Raw genomic sequence first — 26,199 nt, forward strand, 5'->3', positions numbered from 1 at the left:
CCTTTGCCAGGAAATCTGTCATCACTACTCCGTCCTGGTCCCAGAAACTGTGAGCATAACCTTGCCAGCGGAGGGCTGCACCCTTGCTTTCTTTGGAAGTGGTGAGTCCAAGTGTTTCCACTGCATTGACCGGGCTTTGGTCTCTGGATCATAGTGATGGACTCAGGTTTCATCCTGTGTAATTAGTCTTTTGAAAAACTTTGACTCATCTTCTTAGCACATCTCCAAATTCATCCTCGAGCACTCAACGTGTTCTCGCTTCTGGAGTGGTGTGAGCAACCTGGGAATCCATCTAACAGACACCTTATGCATGTGCAAATTGTCATGAATGATAGTTCTCACAGACCCTGTACTAATCTTGACATCTTGAGCTATTTTGCGAATAGTAATGTGCCAAGCTTCCAAAATGGCAGCCTGAACTTGACGGACATATGCCTCATCAATGGCAGAACGAGGGTCTGGGAGCTGTTTCCACAGACTTCCGGCTATGTTTGAATTCACAATGCCAGCGTTTTACAAAGTCATATGATGAGGCATTATCGCCATAAGTTTCTTTCATTTCATCAAAAGTCTCCTGTGGTATCCATCCTTTCAAATACAAAAGCCGGATCACTGCTCGACATTCAACAGGCTCCATTTCACACCTGTAAAACAGAAACCACAATTAGTTCAGAGCTGTAATTTGCCACATAACCCATAGAGATATAAATCATTGCACATACAAAATTTCAGCTAGATCAGACAACTGGAAGTGAGTCAGGGGCATTACTTATTGCAAGCCCCTCATGTAAAAGTGCACTTCGAAAATTGATAAATTTAAAATTAAATCCCTACTATCAACCCACCCTAATACTTTCTTCTACCTTGTTTGCTGTTTGCACCTTTCTTGCCGGGGGAGAGTAATTTAGTTTATGCACACTGTGAGGATGTTTTTGGAAGGGTTGTTACATTCTGTCCATGACGCAACCAGATCCCCGGCTGTTCACAATCTATTCATCCTCTTCAATTAAACAGTTACATCCTGTTAGGTTGACAGGCATTTGGCTTGTTGTCAATATCATTAGCTTTCTTCAGAGAATTAATTTTTTGCACTGGGACCATCAACTGAAATTTTAACGCTTGTAATGATGAGTGAAAAAAACATTTTTAAAAAATAATATATATATATATATATATATATATATATATATATATATATATATATATATATATAATTTATTTTACATTTCAGCTTCTGAAAAAAATATATAATTAAAACTCGAAAGTTGGCTAAACTAGTTCTTGCTAATAAAATCCAAATTCCAACTGTAAAACAAATCTCTTATGGTGACGAAAAATGGGAGAAAGGCATGAATATATATCAACAAGAAAGAGAGAAATATCGATTTTAGACGTATTATAATAATAATAATTAGTAATAAATAGTGAGATTTGCAATACAGAGAGAGAGACAGAGAGAGAGAGAGAGAAGAAGAAAAAGAAGAAGAAGAAGAAGAAGAAGAAGAAAGTAATTTTATGTTTATTTAAATATTTAACTGGCTTTGCAATTTCTATTTTCCAATTCAAGCAGAAAGGCATGACACGTAAACGTAATATGTTCTTTGATAGGACTGGGGCGCGTCCGAAATGAATGTTTCTGTTTAGAATGCAATTAAACCGTGATACTTAACTTTTGCATTTTAAACGTAATTCAAGTCAACACATAAAAATAATTTTATAAAATCAACACTAGGTTCTCTACAGTGCAATGTAGATTACAATGTATTATGGATTAAGTCACTGTGGGAAGCTTCCTCCCGGTGCAGCGCAGTAAGTCTCCAACCAGAGCAGGCAATTAATTGATTTGTCTGAAAATATGGGCAATTTCACTAATTTTGATGACAATAAAAAGCATTGGAAGTGTGGAACATTCGTTAATTTTCATTCAAGCGCAAACAAGGTGGAGTTTCTCTGCTAGTTAGTAATATATATTGATGTGTGTCCATGTATGCGTGCGTAATCTATTGTGTACCGTAAGAAAGTAACAGCAGCGGCTATCCACTGTATTTTTTATTACCACAAGAATATATTGTTTTTTCATTAGTTTCAAAAAATAAATTTTAAAGTTTTACACGCGTTTTATATGTTTCCTTAACTTGAATTCTAAACTCGTATTTCATTTCTTTACACATAATTCTGCAATGAATGGAACAGTGAAATATACACATGGCTTCGGGTACTCAACAGGTTATGGGCTCAATAACTTAACAATAATGTTTAGAAAAATAAGGAATTCACTCGGAGAAATTGTAATTATTTCAAAGAAGACTAACAGAGATGGAAGAGGAGATTCACAGACAGACAGAGGGATAGAAAGGATTAAGCGAAATAGAGAAAAGTCAGAGAGAAAACGAGGAGTATCTACTGCCAGAGAGGAAACGAGGAGTATCTACTGCCATGCCTATTAAATTTATGGAGACCATGTGGCTAAAGCCTTCTATTCTAACAGATTAGTTTAAAACAAGTTAGTATATATATATATTTAGTATATATATATATTTAGTATATATATATATTTAGTATATATATATATTTAGTATATATATATTTAGTATATATATATTTAGTATATATATATTTAGTATATATATTTTTAGTATATATAGCTTTTCTTTTTTGTCTTTACAGCGTTTTTCATCCCAAACAAGGCACAGTGCCACTAAAATGTAAGAGATCTACTATTTGAGACAAAATTTGCAGGGATACTATCGAGGAAGGGGGGGGCAGCAAGATGTCTGTTCACATTACACTTGAACTTCTGCATGTCAGTACATTCAAGGAAGCAGGGATCCGGAAGGGAATTCCAAAGTTTAGCAGTTCGAGAGAGGAAACAATTTGAGTAGAAGGCTTTATGATATCTAGGGATTTGTACTGTGTATGGGGTGAGATTTTGCTGCTTGTCGGGTTAGTTTGTAGAGGGCGAACAAAGGCTTGGAGTTCGTTGAAGCACTTTCCATTAAAATATTTGCAAAATAGGCAAAGAGAGACAATATTTTGTCGATGGGATAGATGTTGGAGTTTGGTTAACAGTGCGACTCTTTTTTGAATCCTGTTTAAGAAGGAGAGACTAGTAGCAGATATGTAACGTGGTCGTTACGCTTGAACAAAGGAAAGAAATAAATAAAATAAAACCCGGGTCGGTATTTTTTCTTTCTCAAAAAAAAAACAACTTTTTTTAACGTTTATAATTGTTTCAACACCACTTAAAAGTCCCTCGCCATCGTCCATCTCACCCAATGTACACTTTTCTTCTCCGACCTCACACCGGCCATAGCCAGCCATTTTGTTGTTTTCGCATTTACACATCCATTTCCTTTGACGTCGACTTTGTTTCACGTGGCGTTTTTCCTCTCCTTTTTTTCTTCTTCTCACGCACACTTCCTGCTTTGCATATGTGCATTTTTCAGTTACTGCTGCTGCTAATCTCCCCACAAGCCAGCCATCCTTTGCTGCTGCTGATATCTTCCCACGCGCTCATATGCACCATGTTATAGATACACCAGCCCAAATGTGGCAACAATACTCCATAGCTGGAGGGATAATGTTCATACCTTGCTAATGGTATTAACATAAAATAGATTTAATAGACTTTTAAATCAACATACATGATTCCGTCCTATGCAACATTATCGATTGCGCTAATTATACAGTCCTTACAAAAAACACGTCTTGCTACCAACATTGTAAAGAACATTCCTTTCTTCCTCTTAATACTAAAAATCAAACGGAACTTCCATGACCAAAGCTTCATTCCCAAAAATTTCCACCTTTGGAACATGTTACTACAGGAATGTTTCCCTATCGACTATAACATGGTCGTTTTCAAATCAAATGTCAACAAATATTTGTCATATCCTCCTACAAATTAATCAGAGTTTCAATCCTTTCATGGTACTGTTTCATTATCCAAATGGAAATCTCACCCACCTTATCCTTAAGTGACTTTTGGCCTTATTAAATGATGAACCATGAGAATATTAAAAAAAAACGTGGAATAAAGTGCATAAAAACATCCACATTTGGTCTATATATCTCTCTGTATATGATAAGTAGATATCACCGTGACAACCGCTGTCATCATCATCATGTTTATCAGCAGCATCATTCCCATAGGTGTTGTTGTGGCTGCTCCATAGTTTAATAAAATTATCAAATTTATGTCGAAGTTTTCTGTGCAAACAAACTAATCTCCCCGGCTGTCTAGAGCCACTTTCATTATTGCCTAAGGCTCACCACGCAAAGTCAGCAGGTTCTGAGATTTTCATGAAATCTAACTCCAGTGCTGTCTGAGCTGAAACTTTGCTGGCAAACCTCGTCTCCCTGTTCCCACCTCCTAATCACTGAGCAGAAATGATCAAGCCAGACAATTAATTTGAACAATCTATACTTGCCAGATGGAACTATGAAATGCGGGGGGGGGGGGGGGGCAATGATCGTTATTCAATTTATATATGATAGTTAGAGAAGATGCATGTGATGTAAAGGGTGGAACGATAAAATTATCGCACTAGAAAAGACGACATGATCCCATTTCCGTTTGATGAAAACCGGTTTTCTTTTTTTGCTGTAGACTATCAACTAGTTAGCCAGTTGTGTACAAATCCTAAGAGCGATAGAAACCTTCTATCATGTCCGAAAGTGACACAATGTTCAACGAGCGAGATTGGAGATGTGCCGCTGTCCAACTCATGTTCTCTACTGATCCAAGTTATGACAACAGGACCATTGCCAGCACCCTCAAAATGCATCATTGGATTGCCACGAATAATATGGATGTGTCCAGGGTGATGAAAATAAATTTTCCAGCCACAGTTATAGTCTTTGGTGTAGTTTCAAGTGAGGACCACATCATGCCACCTCACATCTTCAAAGTTGGCTTGAAAGTCAACACCAACCAAAGTGTACCTGGATATGCTAAAGAGTGTGGTCCGAAGTGCAATTAGGTGGTCGCTGGCAGATCCTGGGTGTGGCAGTAAAAGTTGGCGCCAGTCCACATCCAAAGAGACCCAGGCTTGGCTTCAGAGGGAGTGCCACAATTTTGTACTCTTCTCTCATTAGTCTCCCTGCTCACCCGACCTGAACCAGCTGGGCTACTTTGTTTGGTCATACGTCGAGAACATCAACAACATGACCTCCCACAACACCAGCCTGATTGCCAACATCCGCCGAGTATCCGCTTAGATCCTGCCGGTGCTTGTGGAAAAGGTATGCTCCCAGTTCCAGACCCGTATTGAGGCGGTGATTAAAGCTGAAGGCAGCTACGTTGAAAAGATATCAGCTCTACTACATAATCAAGTTACCTGAATTGATTTATTCAATAAAAGTTTTAAAATAAAGTTGTAGTGTTGTTTTCTTTAGGGCGACAACTTTATCGTTCCACCATGTACTTGTTATTGGTAAGAACTTCAGTTCAGACGAGTTCAAATCCCATTAATGGGTAAAATGGGAGAGTCGACTGAACTCTCTCTTGGGAAAATAGTTAGGTTGCAATTTCCCATCCTTAAAACTACAGGTCAAATAGTAGTATAAAGTGCACACTATTTCTCATCTGCTATATATTGGAGCCCTACACCAGTAAGTAGAGATTATGTTAACTAGTATGAACTTCGGACCACACTTTGTCATTCAAAGCAAAATCTCTGATATTTTAACTAAAAAAGCAAAGCCTCTTATTTTTTTAACTCAAAAAGTTGGAGAGCTACAAAGACGGGAGTGGTACCATTAAAGCAAGCGATAGTTGTGCTCCAGAATTTATTTTTCTACATAGTCACAACCATTCTCAATGTACCTTTGCCAGGAATTCAATAGAGCATCTCTGCTTCCAACGTATATCCATGACAAGGATTGCTTTGTTAGAGGCTGATGCCATCAATATCTGCAACAGAGAGATGAAACTTTGAGGCTATGAATGCTAAAGTTCAGTCATCATGGCAATTCAATTTACAATCCCCTTTGATCTGTTTAGGCGGAATAAAAAATAGGAGGCATTACTTATGGAACATTCCTGGTAGATAGATAGATAAATAGATAGGGAGGAATATTTTTTTTGCATAGTTTGGCTAGTAGATATAAATGACATATTAGTGATAAGACATGATGTGATGAAAGATCAGAAAAGATCAAGGGGTTTACTATTTGTGAGGATCGTGAGAAAAGGAAGTCTAGCATAAACAATAAGGAAAATTGTAGGAAATTCCTCTTTCAGTCTTAGTGACCCAATCACCTGTGATGGTCGAAAATTGCCGCAGTAACGGCTGAATTAGAACTGTTTTATTATGTGAGCAATCCCAGGCAATAACCAGGTGGTCTTGCTGATCCAAAATCCAAGAAGAAACAAATAACTTTGGGAACATTAATAATAATATTGTTTTGTGAAGGGAATCGTTACATATGGTGAAATAGTAATGATTTGTCTTGGATATGACAGTGAGGTCAAGGCTTTTAGAATTTTGCTGTGTGAAAAACTTGTGTGGAAAAGTAAATTTATGTGTGGAAAATTACATAATTAATATGCACAAGTGATTTGGCCAATTAGCCAATCAGGGTGAATCCGAGTTTGACATAATGAAGATAGATTGGCTGGATGAGAAACCCAGACTCTTCAAACCCCACGCCCCTATCTTTCAATAAAAGGATGTGTAGAGCGGTTTTTCATCAATCGAGAGCAGGAATTCCCAGATAAGATTGAGAATCAGAGCGTTAGATAAAGATGGACAGAAGAGACAATTGGTTGTCGAAAAAAGATTCTATTGAGTCACTGTCGAAGCAGGCTGCTTGTTAAAAAAAAATGTTGCATATATATTTTTCTTTCTTTTTCCTGTTCATTACTGTAAACATAACATTTCCCTTGTAATCAGAATTTATTTAATGAATAATTCTTACAAACGAAAACCTAAGATTACGTCTGGAGTCAATTATTTGTCGCGTACAGAATTCTAACTTACTCACAATGAATGGTGCTAAATTGAAGAAATTTATTTCAGGAGACAGCAAGCAGAAGAAAGGGACGGCCAACCTAGCGCCCAGAAAATATGGCCCACGACACGCATATTCCTGGAGATGTGAGCTGTTCACTTTGTTTTTTTTTTAATTCTTTTATTTCTTAAAAATTTTTGTTATTTTCCCATGAGCCACAGTTGAAGCGGTGATAGAGAAATCATACATCAACAACATTATGCTATTGAGCTTCCAGGGATGTTCGGAAATTTGAACCGCCAAGGACTATACTTATGTACTGGTGAACACTACAGTCTTCATCATGTTAAAGAAGTGACATAAGAAAATATGTGTTAATTATGGTTTAATAAAATTGTAATATAATAAGCAATGTACTCACCACCAGAATTGACTCTCTCTCTCTCTCTCTCTCTCTCTCTCTCTCTCTCTCTCCCTCTCTCTCTCTCTCTCATATACATCCTCCAATCACAATTCTGCAACGAAAGTATCTGGCACTAATTAGTTAATTTTATTTTTTACAAGGCAGTCACCACTTATCAAGGCAACTCAAGGATAAGGTTAATGATTGTATAGTGATGGAAATTTGGTAAAAATTAACTATTTTAGGGGACGGTTAAATAAGAATTTGTTTACATTGGTCTTGAAAACGACAATGTATTCAGTTGCAAATAGGTTAACAGAATAAGTTCCACAGGCAGGCAGTTCTAGAAAAAAGATTTGTTTATATAACTTGAGTTTAGATTTCGCCACAGATAGATAGTAGGGGAAATTGTTGATAGTGGTTGTAGTTAGACGAGTTTTTGTGAAAGTTTATCAAGCGAGGACCATAGATTGAAGCTCATCACCTACTAGGTTTCAAAGTAGTTTGGAACTCCATCAAGACAGGCTAGGGTGCTTTGAAGGCTCTTCTCAAGATTTGGCAACAGTACTTTTAGGACGTATTTGGCTCTTAAACAAGTAAGGGATTGCGTCAGGAATGAGATACGTTCTGGAGCAGTAGAATGATGCAACCAGTTTTCCAGTGACCTTGGCAACTGATTTCAGGCCAGGAGTGAAGGGCAGTCCAAGAAGCTGGTCGAAGCAAGGTTTGAACCGAACTGCAGAAAACCAATGAAAAAAATGTATGAATCAAAAGCTTCACCAGAGAAGATGTAAAAATGATCGGCCTGTGAACAAGAACACTCGACTAGATACAACCACTATCAACAATTCCACCACTCTCTATCTGTGCCTAAATCTAAACACAGATTCCACGAAAGAAGCTTCTTTCTTAGAACTGCCTGCCTGTGGAACACAGTTCTACTGGCCTGCTTCCCAGTCGACTACAGTATGGTAGCCTTTAAGTCCAATGCAAACAAGTTCTTGTTGAACCGTCCCCTGAAATAATCAAATTATACTAAACTTACATCATAAACCATTACTGCACTACCATCTTACATCCATTAACCCTTATCCTTGAGTAGTCTTTGGACCTTGATAAGTGATAATGCACTTGTTAAATAAAAATAAACTCTTTTACTCTTCATTGGCCAAAGGGTATGTCCAAGCATCCGTATTGCAATGGATAGCTGTCGGGCCTATAATGTTCTATCACACATTACACAGTGGTCAGTCAAAGATAACACTTAGTTGACACCGATGATGCTACAAATTTGCAAAAACAGCTACAGTTTATGTAAAGTCAAATTTTCTGTGAAAATTTCCAGTCATCTACAAGAATTTCGTTCATAAACACCTAAAAAATTATCTGAGAAAAAAAATTAGGTTAGGAAGATATGTTGCGTTGTTGAATGTATATATAATTTCTTTGCTTGCACTTTTCAAATGAATGATAAAATCATATATACACCTGACAATTCTTTTTTGTTATTCTCAAAATCAACACAGAGACGAATTTATCAACATATAAGTTTTATTTATAATTAAGCTCTTGTTCATCGACAAAGAGAAAGATAATTAGGTGAAGGGGTTGGTTTGTGTGTGTGATGGCGACAGTGGAAAAATATCAATCACACACGACAGCTGTCGGTTTTCTGTCTTTTCTCTCTATCTCTATCTCTCTTTCACACACTCTCTCTCTCTCTTTATCTTGCACTCGCTCTCTTCTTTCTCAGTCATTTGTGTTCTGTCTTATATATATATCAAACCACATTCCTGAAATGTAAATATTAAAATATTACAGTTTTTTTTTTATTTTACATTGCACAATTCCTACCTCCCGACCTAGAATGTATGCCTTTCTTTGTTTTTAGTGGTAATTACAATTCTGGTCATTTTTATGGGACACAAGAATGTAGATAAAAATCCATCTAGAATGTGTGTGTGTGCACACCTCCGTTTTTATTGGCGGTGCTCCAGCTCCATATATAACATATATATTGACAGTATATCTATGCTTGACGCCCCCCACTGCCTCACTCCCCAAAAATATCTAAAAATGTTAAGGTTTTTCACCGCTTTAATTTTTTTTTAAATATGCATGATTGAATTGATTTTTAAAGTAGTAAAACAAACTAAATTGGATTAATAAAACAAAATTACGCTTTCCCTAAAAAAGTAAACTTTTGTAAACATAAGTATTGAATATTGTTTCTGCATGATATTTGATTGTTAAAAATAAAAATTAAAAATGCCTCCTAAAAATTAACTTCCTCCCCATAACGCACAAATTCTAATTTCCCTCCAAAAGCATACAGAGAAAAAAAAATCAAAACTATGTATAATAACAAAACATGTACATATAAGGCTTGACTAGTAGATTATAATTTAGATATCAGTGTGTAACAAACTGCTTAAGAAGAAAAGTTTAGATCTTTTTTTCAGTTCTACAAACCAAAAACATAATCGTCCAAAAAAACGTGTAACAATAAAAACCTTGGTTCGGAAGATGGTTGTAAACAAAGAGTATCATACTTTAATTTTAAATAGAATTTTTTAAATATAGAAATATTTTAAAATACTATTATTAAAATTTAAAGCGGTGAAAAAACTTAACACCTTTTAAGATAATTTTTGGAGAGAGTGAGTGTCAACATAATTTTGTCATCTCTTGTGTGTAGAAGCATTCTGGAAATAGAAAATGTAGTTCCAACCAAAAAAAAAAAAAATGGCAGCATAATGTCATGGAGAAGGTTCTGGTAAGCAAAAGAACACAATAAGTCAATTCCAGGAATAAGGTGACCTATAATAGAGTTATGGAGAGGTGTCCAGTCAATCCCAGGGATAAGGTGACCTGTAATAGTGTTACGGAGGTGTGTATGTGCAATAAAAATAACACAATGAGAAATCCCAGGATTTAAAACGACCTGTATCCATGATGTCTGGGAATGCGTCAATATTATGTCAATCAGCCAGGAAAGCTAACCGATATTAAAATGGGTTAGACCAAAACCAGAAAAAGTACATTAAACAAAAGCTCATGAAAATAATGTAAACAGGTCAATCAAAAGGAACTCTGACCCAGAGAATTGCAAAACAATAAACAAAGCTGGCGAGAAAAAGGTCAACAGGTCAAAGTGATATAAATAAAAGAGCAGACAGAAAAGACAGGTGAGGAGACACAAAGTGAAAGTACAGGCCAACACAGAGTTCTGCGACCCACCTTCTCCACCAACCTCCACCGCGCTCTGATGTTAGTTTCACTTTTATTTTGAAGTGTAAAAGTGTAAATTAACAAATCTGTATTGAAAACATAAAAAGTGTCTTGTATTCATTTTAACACGAAATAACTTGACGATCACAGCCCATTCATATATGTAACAATAACTCCAGTCAAAGAAAATTTCCAGGCAGAGAATTAATCCAGTCACGATCAGCAGAACGTAGTAATCTTCTCATGTCAAGATGGAAAAGTATTACTAAAGAATTCAAAGAGATACAATATATTTAATAAAGCGGTTCTGGCATCTGATAAGTTATTACTTATCACCCCTGGTTATAAATACAATCATCCAAATTTTTTGGTAATACTCTCATGCAAATCTTGTCATTGAGTAGAGTTAGTCTCCTTGCAGCTTCGGTTGATTGGAGACCTGGATAGAAAGTACCAGGCAAGAATCCGTTTTTGACAATTAGCTCGACATGTGCAGGGACAGGAACTGGCCCAGTACTTGTTAAACTGAGGTATACTGCCTAGGTATTATCTAAGAGGTAAACCCTCCCAGAACTTGCCATCTAACTTTCGGTTAGGGCAAGTTTATTGCTTGTTTCCTGACATCCCCACTTTCTAATCTTGTGTCACATCTTGCTAAGGTGGACAGCAAGTCAATATCTACCCTCAAGTAATGCTTATCCTTGAGTAAGGTTGATATTGCTACTTCGGTTGTTTGAAGACTTTGGTAGAAATACCACTCGAGGATCCGTTCTCTCATTCCAGCAGGTGCTGGGTCATTATATGGTCCAATGCCTGCTGGACTGAGGTATATCTCCTGGGTAGTATCTAAAAGGTTTATTCGTCTAGGTCTCGTCACTCAACTTTCAGATGGAGTAAGTTCATTGTTTACTGCATGAGACGCCCTTAAAAGGGAATGCCTATGAGACTGTCTAGGCAATTTTTAATAGGTCAGAATGCTCCTTTTATGGCACTTACTTGACACTCTCAACCTTCCGACCTTATGTCACATCTTGCTGCGGTGGAAAACAAATAAATAACTTCTCTTTTTGGTATGGTAAAAAAAAACAGCATTTCTGTAAAAGGTCTTGTCCTTCTCTTGGTGTTCAGTTTGAAATGGTATTTTCGTTTTAAATATACAAATTGAATGGACACAGCTATTCTTTTTTGGGTTTTTGCTTTAGTTGTTTTGTTTTACGGCATATCAACAATTTTTGGATTATGTTTCTCAAGATGAGAACAATAGTCGGAAGAATCCAAAGAATACAAACAACAGATTCTCATCTCCAAAATTCAGACACGTAATATCAAAAATACAAAAGTGGAAAAATATTGAAACTCTACCAAAAACTGGCAAAGATGACCAACCATCTCGTATTTCTATGCCGATGCCGTGATCTCAAACTAGTGCCATCAGATTTAATGTTGAAACTACCAGTCAGCTCCAGGAGAATATAAAAGATCGCAAAACGAATAGGGTATGAGCTCATCTGAAACAGAATCCACGACAACCGGTGGAAGAAACATCAATAATAGACCTAACCCCCTTCCTGGAAAGTATATCACAGATTGATGACAAAACTACCTGAACATATATAAGAAAGAATTTAAGGAAGTTAAGTTTTGCCATTAATATGAGAACAATAGTTTAAAGATTGCAAATTGAATGTCAAATCCTGTAATTTTGGAAAAAATGTTTTTTTTTGCTTCAAATTCTTTATATTTTTAAATATTAATTCATGGAGTTTAGTTTGATTGCTTTGTTTTACAGCCTATCAACACTTTTTAGGTTATTTAATGTAGAAATCGAGTAAGAGTCGCCAACCTGATATGTCCTGAACTGTCATCTAGGCTTCAGCCTCTGTCCCATCAACGAAATGTTGCATCCCTCTGCCTGTTCTACAAGTACTTTATGGGTGAATGCTCTGACGAACTACAAGCACTTGTACCCATTCGACATGAATACTCCCGACAAACCTGACAAGCACCTAAATCCTACCCCTTCACAGTAGAGATCCCTAATCGTAAGAAAGCCTTCTAATCCAATAGTTTCTTCCCCAGAACTGCTAGATTTTGGAACTCCCTTCCGGGATTCTGCTTTCCCAACTGTACTGACATGCAGAAGTTCAAGTGTAATGTGAACAAACATCTTTCTACTCATCTCCCTTCATAATATCACTGCAACTTATATCCCCAATAGTAGCCCCCTAATTCAAAGTGTCACTGTGCCTTGTTTGGGGTGAAAATTGAATAATAAAAAAAAAGAAGTTTTAATGCTTCAAGTTGTTTATATCTTTAAATATTTATTTATGGTGTTTGGTTTGATTGTTTTGGAGAAGAAAATTGTTAGTTTTGTTTTTGATTTTGCAGAACATGATTGAGTTTGACAAAGGGTAAGGAAAGAAAATAATAACATCAATGTTTGATGCATTTTATTCAGGAAACCAGTATCTTCAGCCAGTCTAGTCTAGTAGAACCAGAACATATTAACACGCTGGGCCAAAGTGGACCTGGGTAATTAAGGTAATTAAGGGGCAACTCTGCATTCCCCATAGACCCTAAATAGGGTCTCACTACTGGATGTCTTTTAAAGTCATACCTGCGACCCCATTCTTTTTTGCTGAGTTTAGATGACCGGTCTTTTGAAAGCAAATAAATAGGTTTGCAGTTATTTTTTATTTTATACTCATATTCAGCCCAAACAAGTACATTGCCACAGAGTTACTGTGAAAAGGGTCATATGTATAGGTGCATCCTAAATGAGGAGTTATGCAGAGACATGTTTGTTCACATTACATTTAAATTTCTGCTTATTGGTACAATTGGAGAAAAAATGTACAAAGTCAAGCAGTTCAAGGAACAAAATATACTAAAGTAAAAAGCCCTCAAGCATCTGGGGATTTCTATAGTAAAGTAGTTTGTTCACATTACATTTAAATTTCTGCTGATTAGTACAATTGGAGATTTCTATAGTAAAGTAGTTTGTTCACATTACATTTAAATTTCTGCTGATTAGTACAATTGGAGACTTCTGCAGTAGTTTGTTCACATTACATTTAAATTTCTGCTGATTGATACAATTGGAGACTTCTGTAGTAGTTTGTTCACATTACATTTAAATTTCTGCTGATTGGTATAATTGGAGACTTCTGTAGTAGTTTGCTCACATTACATTTAAATTTCTGCTGATTGGTACAATTGGAGACTTCTATAGTAAAGTAGTGAGATCAATGACATGCAGAGAAATTTTCAGATATTTAAAAAAAACAGCAAAAATATAGTAATTGTAGGGTACACTCCTCTGAAAAGGACACTTTTAAAACTGGAGTAAAAGGGGTAGGTGCTTGGGTAACCCTAGCACTCCCCTCCCTGCTGCATGTCCCTGGGTGGGATCTTGCTAATTGTCAAACTGTCGGAGGCAGGGCGGTTATTACATTGAGGGATCTTAAATGCAGCAACTTTATGAGAATGTAAAACTGAATGCGACCTCTTGATAAACAACTGAGATTGTCGGTAGATCATTAAATTTATCCAAACATTTCTTTTGTTATATATTCAGCTTATGCCATTTTGGTGTTCAACTCGTTAGCTTAAAATCTTCTTTTTCTTTTTATGTTCTGAAAGATTCTAACTCTATATAAGGTTAATCATCTTTCAGAAACGTTCAATTCTATTGTCTATAACAAACTCTTTTAATGTACCCTTTCTAATATGTTATTTTTCCTTTCCGTTTTTCATTTATTTTTAATTCTCCACTGAGACTTGGGATTACTTTCACGTTTGCTTTACCCTATCTCCACAGTTATACTTTCACTTTCACTTTCACTTTAAGCTGCTTCTATAGTTTCACTTTCACTTTCGCTTTATATTGTCTCTACATTCATTCACTGGAATATTGGAATTATTCCACTGTTTTTACATGTTCTTTTCTTTGCTTTGTAACTCCAGCGGGATTATTTAAATCTCCTGTCTGGATAGCATTATTATTATTATTATTATTATTATTATTATTATTATTATTATTATTATTATTATTATTATTAATAGTTTGACTGTCGCTATCTATTTTCAGAGCGTGGTTATTTCAATTACTTCAGCATGAATATAATTGCTGTTCCTTCCTATATTTTTAAAAGAGTTTTGTTTTGACTGATGATAATAATAACCTTGTTACTAAGCTGAACATTTTATCTTTCACTTGTTTGTGTTACAGGAAAATGTAAGTCATATTTTTCCTTTTTTACTTTTAATTGCTTGTATATATGCGTTCTGTAAGTCCTTCGATATTATATCTGTCTGCCCGTTCTACATTTTAGCTAGGTTGTAATAGGCTAAGCTGTTATATATATATATATATATATATATATATATAAAGCTGAATGTCTGTGTGTGTATGTGTGTGTGTCTGGTCACGAATAGGTTCCTATATGGTTGACTATGTTAAAAAACTGATTACATATATTGATAGAAGATGTATCGAGACACAGGAATGGGTATGTTTGATCTGGCAGAACAGTGGTTCATTAAAATTGTGGGATCTGCGTTCGCACCTAGTCTACAAAGTTTGAAAGTTTGGAAATAAAAAATTAAGAATTAAAAAAAACGTCTACAAGTGTTTTTGATATAGATGTACATAAGAATACTTTGATAAGTAAGTTTTAACTTAAATAGGGATGGTAAAATAAAATTGTGAGGTCTGCGTTCGCGCCTGGCCTCCATAGAATTGAAATAGGCAAAAACTTTAATAAAGACTTTACATATCTATCTGCGTAAGTATACTTTGATAATTATGTTTCAATTTGAAGAAATATGGTATAATAAAATTATGGGGTGTTCGTTCGCACCTGACCTCCATAGAATGGAAATATGTCACAAAGTTTAACAAGGTTTTTTAATATAGATCCACAGAATAATGTGATAAGTGTTTCAGTGTGAACAGATATGGTATAATAAATTATGGGGTTTATCTATTTTATTTTTACTTTCATCATATTTTGCTTTGGTTTTGATACCCCCAAATTCGAAGCTATCTCTTTACAACCCTTCCTTTTCATAACCTATCATACTTTCATAAATCAGAGTCCATTTTCTGTATGCTGTTTTTGAACCCACTCAATGACGGGTACTTTTGCTAGTATATATATATATATATATATATATATATATATATATATATATATATATATATATATATATATTGGAATTTCAGCCGGGCGTTGCCCAGGTGTTAGGAAGTGTATGTTGAGCAAAAAAAAAAAAGCGGTCAATTTTTTAAACTTTGACCCCTATTATGACCCCTTAACATTTATTGTTTTGGGCTCAAATCAAGTCATTCAGTTAAATCCATGTCCAAGGAACCTATATCCAAAATTTCAAGTGTTTAGACCCAAAATTGTCGGAAGAGTTTGGTAGAATTCTCAAAGGTCAAATCGTTGAACTTCGACCCCTTAACAGACAAATTTCTGTCCGAAAACCAATCACAAAATTGACAGAGTTATAGCGTAGGGAAATGTACACACACAGAAACACAGACACGTTCACTTATACACACACACACACACACACACACACACACACACATATATATATATATATATATATATATATATATATATATATATATATATATATATACAGGGTGCCCAAAAAGTCACGCACCAATGTTAATTAAAAAAGTTAAAAAATTAAAAAAGTTATAGTAGTAACATTTATTCAAATTCAAAGTTCTTTACAAAGATTACAATTGTTCGATATGTTCGCCGTTTGCAGCTATGCACGAGCCAATACGAAATTCAAAGTTCCTGTAGACACGATTCAATAAATCAGCATCACCATCAATTTGAAGACAAGCATCAATAATACGACTCTTCAGATGATCCAAATCACGAATCTTCGTTGAATAAACAATTTGCTTAATGTGTCCCCAGAAATAAAAGTCCATGGGGTTTAGGTCAGGCGACCTTGGCGACCATTCTACCGTACCTCTTCGACCAATCCAATGAGGATTGTCTTGCAAATAGCATCGGCAGTTCTGTCGATTGACCTCTCCACTAACATAAAAATTTGCCTCGTCGCTAAATAACATGTTTCACCTAACAAAGTCAGGATCTTCCTCGAGTTGAACCTGAAACGATACAGCCATTTCTAAACGTCTGTCACTATCATCCTCGTACAATTTGTGTAGAATTTGAAGTTTGTAAGGATGAAACTTTTCTGCTTTGAGGACCTTCTGCATCGTTGAACGAGGAACACCAATTTCACCTGCTGCCCTTCGCACTGACTTCCTTGGACTGCTTGCAATTTTTTCCAACACTTGTGCACGTGTCTCTGCAGATAAACCTGGACGCCCACTTCGCTTTTTGTCAACGACGCAACCAGTTTTTCTGAATTTGTTAAGCGACCGACAGAAGTGTGTGACACATTTTCATGAGGATGGTTTCTGTTGAATTTCTCAGCAACACTTCTGTTGGTTGCACCATCACGACCAGATAATAAAATTATTTCGATGCGCTGCTCTGTAGTCAATGGCATGTCTAATCTGAAATAAAAAATTATGAAATTAAAAAATTACATTAATAAAAAATAAATATTAACATTGGTGCGTGACTTTGTGACCACTCTGTATATATATATATATATATATATATATATATATATATATATATATATAAAACGATTTTTTCGGATTCCTGTAATCATTTCTTCCAATATTCGGATTTTGATGAGTCAGGGCGGAATAAATTTAAAAATTGAAATAATAATTGTATGAGTGGTTCTGCGTCACGAAACAGGTGCTGCCAAAAATTGAACATTTCAACATAATGAAAAAAGTACAGGGTAAGATGGACAACATCTTGAAATTTGGAATATAGACTTTTTGTCATTCATTTGTATATGCTCTGTAGTTACACCGATAAATTAAAGGATTGGTATAAATAAAGGCTGAAATATAATTGAATAAACTTATTTTTCCATATATATATATATATATATATATATATATATATATATATATATATATATATATATATATATATATATATGCATGTACGTGTTATGTAAGTTATATCCTTTTCCTTTTGTTTTAATTTTCTTATCATTTTGTTTTTCATAGGGATGGAGCAAAAAAATATATGTGTTATTTATGTATTCTATAAGTTGTATATATATGTGTATATATGTGTTCTATAAGTTCTATATATATGTGTATATATGTGTTCTATAAGTTCTATATATATGTGTATATATGTTCTATAAGTTGTATATATATGTATATATATGCATGCTACAGAAAAATAATGTATCATATATATCTCATACTTTTCTTAGTCTATCTATCCATTCCACTCTTTCTCGGAAACTACTGAATCGATTTGTCTGAAATTTTGTATGAGCCTTTTTATGAGTTTTTGTTATAATAAGGTTCAACGAACTAAGGATTGAACCGGCAAAACGTCTTCAATATTATATCTATGGATCTGTTTGTTTGCCTGTTCTAGTTTTTTGCTCGTTTTAATAGGCACATAGTGTTAGAGCGTTGGGATATGCTGAAAAGAAATCATAAAGTGCTCGATCGCAAATATGGAAGCTAATGTATAGTATAAATCTCACCTGTCTGTTTAAATGTATGTATGTATGCAAAGGGCGAATGAACCCTTTTTCTGGGTCAACGGCCAACTAGCACCGTGTATATTTGTATATGTGTATATGTGTATTGGGGTAGAGAGGGCTCCCGTAAGCCGTGGTGAAGGCAACCTTTCTAGGAGAAGCAAATCTCTGATTTAAAAAACCATAAAGCGGAAGACCATTACCCGCATTAAGCTGGTCTGCAGTTTAATTTGTTGCTGGCTATCTTGCTCTTGCTTGTTGCTGGATCTCAACATTTTGAACCGAGAGAGAGACTTAGCTGTCGTACAAAGCTAAGACTCTGTAACATCATATTTGTATAGATACTCCCTCAGGCATTTGGGCTCATGGATTTTAAATGTCTGAGGGAGTGGCACTCGTCTGACAAGACGTTGTAATCATCATGTATGCCTTAAATTTTTGACAGAGGCGATGGATTTTCACGGAATCGATATCATTTTGAAGCTCGACAGGCTAGGACAAATATAGAAAAATTGTCCAAGAACATCAATTCCTTCACTCTCAATTGGGCAGTTTTCTACAAGGAAGGGTCGATTTTTTCGTGAGCCATTTTTGAAAGTTATCGCATCAGTTGGATTGACTTTGCCTAATTTTAACGTTCCAAACTTTTGGTTGCATCATGGAGTAGAGGTAAGACATCAGATTTTCTTTCACTTTTTTTCCACCTTTGCATCACGGGTTCGAGCCTGCCTGCTTGCCTACCTATTAGTACTTTTTTTTTTTTTGCTCAACACACACCTCCAAACACCTGGACAACACCGGCCACCCAGGCTAGTACAATATAAGAAATTGTCGAAACAATTATATTAATACAGCCCGCCTTCACTGAAATGGTACTTTCTTCAAAAGGAACATTTGGCAGTTTTTCACTGGTCCCTTACTGATGAATAGTTTTGAACTCCATTCTTCGATTTGTTTTTCATTTCGTGATGATTTCTTTGGATTTTTAAAAGACATTTGAATGACAGATCCACTGCAATCAAACCATGCTACACCTATGATATTTTGTAATGTACAGTTTTTAAATAAATAATTTGTATATATATATTTATATACATACATATATATATATGTGTGTGTGTGTGTGTGTGTGTGTGTGTGTGTATCAATCAATCAATATCAATAAGGGTTTTATCACGCAATGAGAAACCCCTCCCTAGACATTAGTCATCTATCTCTGTCCCAAGTTATCCGCTGCCATGTGGGACCCATGTGTTGTATCAGGTCGTCCCTCCATCTCATTCTTGGTCTTCTCTTTGGCCTCTTATGTTCACAAGGTGTCCAATCTGTTGTCCTGATGGACCATCTGTTGTCTGGCTATGTGCCCTGGCCATCTGTATTTGGATGTCTTGATCGCACTATTGATGTCAATGACTCTTGTTTGCTGGCGGATCCAGATGTTTGTCTTTCTGTCTTGTAGAGTGATGCCGAACATTATCCTCTCCATCTTTCTTTGTGCCACTACCAAGATTTCACTTTGGCGAGTCGCCAGGGCCCATGTTTCACTACCGTAGATTATCACAGGTAGTATATATTCATTGAAGATCTTTCATTTGATTGCCATACTTGCTTTTTTCAGCTTCTCATGATATTATCCACTTTCCCATGCTATCCTTCTCTTCATCTCAGGGAGGAGATCTACATCTTTCATAATTTTCTTCCCCAAATAGATGTAGCTTTACACTTCCTCAATGGTCTTTCCATCAACAATTATTGGCGACTTGATGGCGTGCTGGTTCAACATCAACTCAATGTGATAGGTATTCGCCATCAATGTTGACTTTTCTACCCTCCCACTTAATCCGACTGATCATCGCATGCTGGCGACAGGCTGTGAGGAGTTTGGGCAAGATGTTGTCACCTTGTCTTGCTCCCCTCTCCAGCTTCATCTTGTTGTTGTCATGATGGAGCTTTAAAATATAAGTAGCCCCACTGTACAGGTCTTTCAGCAAGGTGATGTAGAGTCAACTCCTTGGTTCTCAAGGCCAGTGAACAGTGCATTAAACTCTATAGAGTCGAAAGCCTTTTCACAAAGCAAAGCATGGTGGGATCTTGTATTCATTGGCTTTCTCTTGCAGTTGACTAACAGCCTGGATATGGTGAATGGAAGAGTAACCTGCTCTGAAACCTGCTTGTTCTAGCATGCGGTTTAACAAGACCTGAGATACATCAACTGCTCGGGTTTTACTTTATGTTACATGTGACACCTATTGAGCTTAGATTAAATTGTATAAATAATGGAAAAATGAGTTTGCAAAACCAGTTAAATATTAAAAATTAAAATGACAAACTTTAAAATTAGTGTCTTTCTGCTTGCTATATCTCCCACTTTCTTTCCCCTTACAGCTACAGATGAAATAATATTGCCACTTGTAGTCATATTTCCTTTTTTTTCGGATGGACTATTCTAATCTTTTTATTCCTTCAATTTTTATTACATTAAGAAACAGGGAGAGAGCGAAAGAGAAAGAGAGAAAGAGAGAGAGAGAGAGAGAGAGAGAGGGGGGGGGCGGAAGCTTAAGTAATAGAATAAACAAACAAGAGGTACAACTTTATATATAGACATATAAGTAATTACTCGGAGCATATGAATACCAATGCATAATTTACACCAAAAAGAAATAAGACAAAAGATGACGAATTTCTACAAAATCGATAAATATATATGTATAACAAAAAAAAACTATACAATATGAAATGAATTAAAAGCCAGACTACATAATTTACACCACAACACCATCACCACCATCACCACCACAGTTTTACACGTTAATAGATCTCATCTGTCAAACCAACATAGAAAACAGATTTATTGTCTGGGAAGAAAACGAAACACTAATGAATGATGAATACAAAAGATACCACACATTTAAGGTCAAACATCGCAGAATAAAAACAAAAACAAAACAAATAGAACCTAAATCACACTTGATTACTGTCGCCAAACTTTAGACATAGAAGTTACTTTTACAAAAGTAGTGGCGCTGTGGTTACAACAATCGAGTGTGGACTAAGTGTATCGGGTTTGAGTTCTGTCTGAGTTTTTGTATGATTTTTACTAACAGGAAAAGCATAACGAATATGAGTACATCTGAGTTTTTCCTCCTTACAAGAACATAATTGGTTGGTTAAGCCATATCAACTGATGGAGCTGCCTGGGACATATGGCGAAGGTATACCACAGGCCTCACTCCAAGAACACCAGCTTCAACCACAAACACTCGTTAAGCAAGGTGACTCAATAAATTATTTCTTGAAACTGTAGCAAAGCCCACGCAGCAACTTTAAACGAACAAATCCCTTTCGCAGAAAATCACAGATGAATCCATCTGTCCTGCCTCAGTTATGGATTAAATAGTTGGCTAGAAATTACTCTGGATTCTTGGTAGGGCAACTATATCTTTTGAAACCCTGTCTATCTATCTATCTATCTATCTATCTCTCTCTCTCTCTCTCTCTCTCTCTATATATATATATATATATATATATATATATATATATATATTGTTTACAGAAACTTTTGAAATGGGACAAGTCATCTCTGATGAGGATTGGCTGAATAGAGCTTTATATGGGTATCTAAAACGGTCCTAATTATCGGGTTTGAAACCGACGGTACCAATGGCTTGTCCAATCTAAAAACTTTCTGTAAACAATATAAGCTCTTATTTTAGGATTTTCCTTATAATTGAGCACTCTACTGGATTTCTTTTTCCAAAAAAAACTAATTATATATATATATATATATATATACATATATATATATATTACTTTTACGAGGGTGAGAGTCACAGCTTATCAATGCCCAAAGGCCACTTGAGGATAAAGATTAACTGTGATTATCAGTAATGTTGTTTTAAAAATATGACTCAACCTGAACTTGTTAGACTTTAAAGAAAAACTTGTTATGGTCAGCTGGGAAGCAGCCCTGCAGTATTTTCTCACAGGAAATAAATTTTGTTGATGGAATTTACGTGTTAGGCGCAGACAGATAATGAGGAAAGTTGTTAGCAGCTGTTGTAGCTAGACGAGTGTCTATTGCGAATGTTCTACAGGGAAGGGGTGGACCATAGATAGAAGCCCAGTTCAGCACCTGGCCTGAAAATAACGTTAGAGTAGAGATAAGGAGTGGAGTAAACAAGACTTTCAAGCCTTTGTAGAATAACTGAACAAAGCAAAATCTCTGAAACTTTTTGAGTTAAAAAGTTGAGGTAAAAGTTATTTTTTGTATTATTTGGATTGTTTGGATTATTCTTCGTAACTTGGTTGTTTTTTCATGACGTTTTGGCCGATGTAACCTCTGACAATCTTCAGGTGCATTCACACTGGATGTTATTAGTGAATGATGAAAAATGTTTGTTTTTTGTGTTTCCTCAATGAAAATTAGAAATTCCAAATGCAAATAGCGCCAAATCTGTTTAATAATTTTTCAGACATTAAGTCAGCCAAGACGTTGTGATAAAAACAAGCAAGATGAGAACAATAGTCCAAATAATCCAAAAAAATAATTATCAATCCTTATCTAAAAAATATACAAACATCATATCAAGATAAAAGTTGTTCCTTTAAAAAGCATTGCTCTAATTTAAAGTAGAGTGCTGCCATTACTGGATGTTGCGGTGGTGCGATGGCCCTAGGCGTTCAGTAATGTCAATAAGGGACCGCGAAATTTTTTTTCTTCTCTTCTAATGTGCAGAGGAGAACAAATCTTACTTTCACTTTCATCTTAATTTACTTTCACTTTCACTATTTCTCTTATTTTAATTTACTTTCACTTTCACTTTCATTTTCTTTATTTCTTTGTCATAAACATCTTTTTCATACTTGTGCATAAATTATACTTTCAACCTATCTTTCTCTCCTCTTTAGAGATAAGTAAACATCTTTCGGCATCTTCCATGCTATTTATTTCTCTCGTTATCTCAAAATGTCAACAAACAACAACTCACAACTACGCCTATTGTAATTGCAGTTGCGATTTAGCTGATATCTTTTTATTCGCATGACAAACACTTTTGCTTTTCTTTTATTGTACATCTCTCTATTTTGGTTCGAACATCTTAATTTTTATTTAAAATGCTGATATTATTATTATTATTATTATTATTATTATTATTATTATTATTATTATTATTATTATTATTACTATTGGTTCCCTGACAAAGGAGGGATTTGACCTAGTAATTCAATGATAATAATAATTTTCTCAATAACCACACTTTGGATTTTTTTTTTTAATTTTGCACAAACATTGTTTATGATAATAGTAAATTTTTGCCAGAACGGCTTCCCAGGATAACTTTGGTTGTCCCCCTAAGGGGCATTATAGAGGTAAAATAGCCCCCAAATCCATTCGCTTATTTGCACTTTTCTCAATAACCATTCCTTGAATTTAAAAAAATTTAGCACAAGCATTAGTTATGATGAAAGTAAATTTTTAATTCGTGGAGGGAAACCCCCGCATGATCGGTTTGTTGTTGTTATTATTATTATTATTATTATTATTATTATTATTATTATTATTATTATTATTATTATTATTATTATTTTCTCACTGGGAGTAGTCACACAGGCCATCATCAAAAATTTCTTTTTGAGAAGAACTTGTGGTGTTCTCTGGAGTCTGAGTAACAACAAGCATCCTTAGTTTTTCCACCTTTTTCAATAACCTTTACAGATGAATTTGGATTATTGCAACAGCTCTTACCATTGATTTCTTGCTGGCAGCACCATTGGTCTTCACTGAAATTTGGGTGAGAATAAGCTTCACTAGGTCCCAAACAGATGTTTGGTTAGTGCTTTTGCTCCTAGGTCTTTCCATCCGCCTTGACTCTCCCTCCTCACTTATTTGGTGTGGCATCAGTTTATAGTGACATACACACACAATATATATATATATATATATATATATATATATATATATATATATATATATATATATATATATATATATATAAACGATATATAAGGCAGAGGCACGGGGGCGTTAACTTACAATTATACAGTTTCAGTTTTGGAATGTGATATCCCTTTGTGTTTTACATTTGTAGTAGTTATTGTATGTCCAGTTTGTACCTGTAGTTCATGTATGTTAATCTCCACCTTCAAGGGGTTTCCTTAATATTCAGCCATTTTCATTATTTTTATCCATTGTTTCTTCTCAGCCATACCTCTGATTCCAATATCTTCCATTCTTTTTTTAATGGTATTTGGTATTGTTCAAAGCATTTCTACAATTAGTGGTGACTGGGATAGCTTCCGTACATTTATATCGGATCGACCTCTGCGTTCCATGTTTAAAAAGGATGTGGTCTCTATAGTATCAGACCTGACGGAATGGTTAATTGTAGGTATAGATCGTTTCATACCCTTGAAAAAGTTCCAGCAAAAACCTAACAGCCAGCCATGGTTCTCTCCAGAATGTGCTGCTGCCATTGCACACAGAAATCACTTTTTCCACTGCTTCCAACGTAATAGATGCATGGAAACTAAAGCCACTTTCAGGACTTCCAGCAACCATTGTAAGAAAGTAATAAAGAATGCAAGAGAGTTATATGCTCAGTCAATCAAGTCCAAAGTAGCTGAGCAGCGGCTTGGTTTCCACCAGTTTTGGCAAATAGTAAACAGAATCCTGAACAGAAGCGTGTGCTCTATCCCAACTATCATCAATGGACCTGAGGTAATTTCGTCAGCATCAGACAAAGCCAAACTCTTTGCCACGAACTTTGCAGCTAATTCTACCCTTTGCAACCAAGGCCGCCAACCCCCAATATTTCCTCTTGTATCAGAAAAGACGCTATGTGATATACATATATCTGTACGTGATGTTGCCAAGCTAATCAAAAACCTTGATTCGAGTAAAGCAACTGGCCCTGACGGTATTCCAATTATAGTACTCAAAAAACTTCAACCAGAACTTGCGCCCATACTTACAAAACTGTTTAAACATTGTCTTAAGGAGAATAGCTTCCCATCACCCTGAAAAATCTCATCAGTATGCCCTGTATTTAAGAATTCAGGTGATCGCTCATCCCCCTCTCAGTACAGGCCAATAAGTCTCCTATGCGTCATGAGTAAGTTGCTGGAATCTGTGTTAAATACAGAAGTAATCAACCATCTCAACAAAAATAACCTTCTTAGTTACACTCAATATGGTTTGCATTCTGCTAGATCTACAGCAGATGTGCTTACAGTTATATCTCATAGGATTAGCAAATCTCTCGATGGAGGCAGCCTTTCTAGGGCAATTGCTCCTGACATATCTAAGGCCTTTGATAGGGTATGGCATAAAGGTTTAATTCACAAGATCTCTAGCTATGGTATAGCTGGAAATGTCTTCTCAATTATTAAATCATTTCTTTCTGATAGGTTCATAAGAGTAGTAGTTGAGGGGCAAAAATTAGAAGCTCACAGTATTAATGCTGGAGTCTCTCAGGGGTCCATCCTGGGCCCAACTCTATTCCTGATCTACATTAATGATCTTCCAAATCATTTGTAGACATTTATGCTGATGACACTACCATTTATGGTAGCACATCTAAGACAGTAAACGACCAAGTTCTCTCCGATTCTCTCTCCTCTGATCTTGAGCACGTGGTAAAATGGGGAAAGGAGTGGCTGGTTACTTTTAATACATCTAAAACCAAGCTTCTCTCTTTACATCATCAACACTCTAATCCACGTCTGGCATCAATTGAAATGAATGGCTCTCGTCTTCAGGAGGCCTCAAGTTTTGACAAGCTTCCTAGTATAATGCCTTCTCCAATTGATCGTGTCTATTTTTATATTCTTTCTAGGCTAGTTTGCTGCATTTGCTTATTATGTGGTTTATTGTTTAGTCTCTTTATCCACAGATTTTGTATTTGCTGTTTTCTTGTGTCTTGCTAATCCTTGCTTTGACGTAATTGGTTTTAATTGCATTATTTTGTGCGGCTGTTATTAGGGAT

The 26,199-nt window shown here is 35.6% G+C and overlaps 1 protein-coding gene across 3 annotated transcripts in view; it reads right to left on the minus strand.

Annotated features, from left to right (window-relative positions):
- The window catches only part of LOC145241990 (protocadherin beta-13-like), a 261,801-nt gene that overhangs the window by 72,889 nt on the left and 162,713 nt on the right, over positions 1 to 26,199 (minus strand). The gene's annotated exons all lie outside the window — the stretch shown is intronic.

The sequence above is a fragment of the Euprymna scolopes genome, chromosome 21 (assembly GCF_053919585.1).
Source record: "Euprymna scolopes isolate OS-2025 chromosome 21, ASM5391958v1, whole genome shotgun sequence".
In the NCBI taxonomy this organism is placed as follows: Eukaryota; Metazoa; Mollusca; class Cephalopoda; order Sepiida; family Sepiolidae; genus Euprymna; species Euprymna scolopes.